At 30.6% G+C, this 4054-nt stretch overlaps 1 long non-coding RNA gene across 1 annotated transcript; it reads left to right on the plus strand.

Annotated features, from left to right (window-relative positions):
• The first annotated feature begins 1638 nt into the window (after nt 1-1638).
• On the plus strand, nt 1639-3491 carry LOC131647100 (uncharacterized). Its single transcript, XR_009297740.1, has 3 exons — nt 1639-2187; nt 2268-2493; nt 2578-3491. It is a non-coding gene; the product is annotated as an uncharacterized LOC131647100 (long non-coding RNA).
• The last annotated feature ends 563 nt before the right edge of the window (nt 3492-4054 follow it).

Genomic DNA, 4054 nt, shown 5'->3' on the forward strand with positions numbered 1-4054 from the left:
ACCTGATTCTAGCCAATTGACATTCACTTTGATTTTCCTTCTTTACTCTCCTTAGTTTTCATCAGTCGTTTCTTTCCTTTTTGCTTTGTATTAGAATTTATTACCATTTTGATAATTATACATTTAAAATCAATTTCGATAAAAAGTATCCAAACAACATTAATTGACAACAATGACTTTTATATTATTGCATCCAAATATAAATCAATTATGCTGAATCCAAATTTGTTAAAATCAATTTTTCCAAATTTAATTCTATTAAAATCAATTGTGCCCACCTTCAATCCAAACACACACAATAATTTTTAAATCGTTGCTCATATAATTGTAAAACTTCATAAACTTATGGTGTACGAGCTTGTACTATTTTGAACTGTTGGCTAAAATTTAAATTTGATTCCTTAATCATGTAATTTTTTGCGCCATAGTATTCTTTATTTAAATTCTTCCTAGAATGAGAGAAGTTCTTCAATAAATATTTTGTATGAACTCATTGTGGATGATTGACTTCAAAAATACAAGAAGAATTAGTTAACAAATTATCACAATTTTATGTTTGCATACAACAATAATTAAGGCTCGGTGTGTAGATAAAAACAGTGGGAAAACAATGATCTGATCAATAGACTATGATATTATGGAATCTGTGATTTTTTCAATAATACTTCAGTATCATAAAAGAATCGCCACACATAGGTATATGATTCACATACCTTATAAATTCAAGATTCTATATATTTGACTATGTGAAATTTAGTCAACTATTTTGAATAGTTAGCTAAATTTTGAATTTGATTCCTTAATCATGTAATTTTTGTGACATAGTCTTCTAATTTATATTCTTCATTGACAGAGAGAAGTTCTTCAATAAATATTTTGTTTGAATTTGTTGCGAATGATTGACTTCAAAAATACTAGAAGAATTAATAAACAGATTATCACAATTTTATGTTTGCATACAACAATTACTAATGTTCGGTGTGTGAATATAAATGGTAAACAACTTATGATCTTATCAATAAACTCTAAGGGGCCGTTTGGCGCGCTGGGTAAGGAGACAGGATATGATAAAATTATCCTATCCTAATATAATCTGTTGTTTGGTGTACCAATAGGAAAGGATAATTTAAACCTATTACTAATCATATCCTATTATCCGTTTGTTATTCTTATCCTTATTTTAAGTTGGGTTAGCAAAATGATAGGATAATTAAAACAAAAACACACGCTTCTGATATTTTTTTCTCTCACGTTCCTTTTCTCAATCTCAAATTCCCTTTCATCTCTATAGTTCCATCATCTCTGCCGTCACCAAGTCAATCGCGTTTTCTGCTACGTTAATGTTTTTTTTCCAATTTCTCTATAATAACGATTTCTTCTTCGTCAATATTGATTTTTCTCAAAACCCTAATTTTTTCCTTATTCTTTTTTTACTAATTTCTTCTTCTTTTGTGTTCTCTTTGATGTTTTTTTTATGTTTCTACTATTTTGATACCCATTGTGTTAAAAAGTTTGTTTTTATCTTGATACCCATTATTTTCTTTTTCTATTATTCACCGTATCTTCTGCTTCTCATTGTTTTTTCTGTGTTTCCCCTATTTTAACTCTATTATATGTTATTATATGGTTATATTAGTGCCCTCATACTACTTGTTCATGTTATAGGTTAATATGGATTCAGAGGATCAAGATATGATGTTATATTTAATTTTATAACAATCTTTTTTAGAGATGGTTGAACTTTGTTTTACAATTTTAATGATAGTTAGTCATTCTTCACTATGGTTTTATGAAAATAATTTCATTAGACAACAACCGATGGATAGAGAAGGATTAAGGGGGGAATTTTTATAATCTTTGATCAAGAGAGATAATGTGTTATGTGTTAATCAACTTCGTATGGACATTAGATCATTTCGATTATTATGTTGTCTCCTCCGTAATGAAGGTCAATTGAAAGAAGATGGACTAGTATGTTGTGAAGAACAAGTGGCTATGTTCTTACACATATTGGCACATCATTCAAAAAATCGTGTAAGTAAATTCCTATTTAAATGATCCGGGGAAACTGTTAGTAGGTATTTTAATTTAGTCTTGAATGGAGTTTTAAGATTGAATGAGATACTTCTTAAAGCTCCAGAACCTGTCCCTGAAGATTGTGTGGATGAAAGATGGAAATTGTTTAAGGTACTTTTTGTCTTAATTTCATATGAAATTTTTATTTGTGTTATGTTATTTTCGATTAAACATTCAATTTGTAATTACAGAAGTGTCTTGGGGCACTAGATGGAACACATATCCAAGTCAATGTACCAGCGCTTGACAAGCCTCAATATCGTAATAGAAAAGAGGATATATCTACCAATGTTTTGGGTGCATGTTCTAGGGATATGCAATTTATTTATGTGTTTCCTGGATGGGAAGGATCGACATCAGATACTAGGGTATTGCGGGGTGCCATTTCTAGGAGGAATGGTTTAATTGTTCCAACAGGTTAGAGTAATCATGCAGAGTAAATTTTCTTACAGTAAGACAAGTAAAATATTTTTATTTGACAAATATATTTGATTATTATAGGTTATTATTATCTTGTGGATGCTGGATATACAAATTGTGAAGGATTTCTCGTTCCATATAGAGGGTGTTGTTATCATCGGAGTGAATGGAGGCGTGGATACACACCTTCGAATAAAGAAGAACTCTTTAACATGAGACACTCTATGGCAACAAATGTGATAGAACGGACTTTTGAATTGCTAAAAATGCGTTGGGAAATACTTAAGAGTCGCTCTTTCTACCCAATAAAAATTTAAATGCTTGTTGTTTGTTACACAACTTTATTCGAAGAGAAATGCCTACTGACCCAATGGAAGAACAATTAGGCATAGATATGGAAGCACATATATTATTCTTTATTGATTTTTTTACTTATAATTATTCTCCATGATTACTTGAACAAATATGTTTGTTATTCTTGTGTAGAGTCATCCAAATGCAAAAGATTATAGATATGCTCCAATCCCAATTTTTGACAAACTTGTCCATGCTTTTGGAAAAGATCGTGCTACTGGTAAAGGTGCTGCTCCCCCTGCTGATAATGTTGAGGAGATAGATAAAGAAATAGAAGAGCTATTTAACGACGAGGAGGATGATGTAGAAATGACTCTGTCGCCGTCTAATAATAAATCTAAAAGGAAGCTTAACAACAAAGATATACATTTCAACAAAAGAAACAAAGAGGCAAGTCTAATTGCTCAAAGTGTATCTGAGTTAGGAAAGAATTTCGGGGCGGTGATTGAAAAAACCTCGGAAAGATTGGCTGAAGTTGCCAATCGTCTTGGAGTCGGTAAAGATGTGTTTGATGATTCAAGAAACATCATGAATGAGTTGAAGAAAATGGAGCTACCAGAACAAGAACGTTTTGTTGCCGCTGACAAAATATTATCTGTGCCACATCGCTTACACATATTTTGGGGTTGTGTTGATGTTGATGACCGTCTCGCATTTGTTAAGTCATTGATGTAGTGATTTCAATACTTTATAATGGTCTTGTTTGACTTTATCTTGTTACTTTCTCATTGTTTTGCTGCTACTTTTGCATATGACAATTTAAATTTGATACAATTTAAATTTTAATGATGTTTTTATTTATAATTATTTATTTATTTTAGTGCTATGAAAATTTTAATTGAATTTTAATTTTAGCATTGTTTTTTATATAATTATATGAAAATAAATATTATCTTGTTACTATCAAGTGCGTTCAAACACATGATAGGATAAAATAATGTTATCTAGTTTCTTATCCTATGTGCACCAAACACATGACAGGATAAATGTCTATCCTGTCACTATCATATCCTGTCTCTATGCATCTCTTTATCATATCATATCTCTATTTTATTCTGCGCACCAAACGGACCCAAACTCTAATTATATGTAGGTCTATTTTAGCAAGATGCACCACCTCATGGTGCATTTAACAAATTTTTAGTTAAAACTTGCTAAAACACATCTTCATAAAAATAAGTAGGTGTATTTTAGCAAACCCCAC

Source organism: Vicia villosa, linkage group LG2 (genome assembly GCF_029867415.1).
Source record: "Vicia villosa cultivar HV-30 ecotype Madison, WI linkage group LG2, Vvil1.0, whole genome shotgun sequence".
In the NCBI taxonomy this organism is placed as follows: domain Eukaryota; kingdom Viridiplantae; phylum Streptophyta; class Magnoliopsida; order Fabales; family Fabaceae; genus Vicia; species Vicia villosa.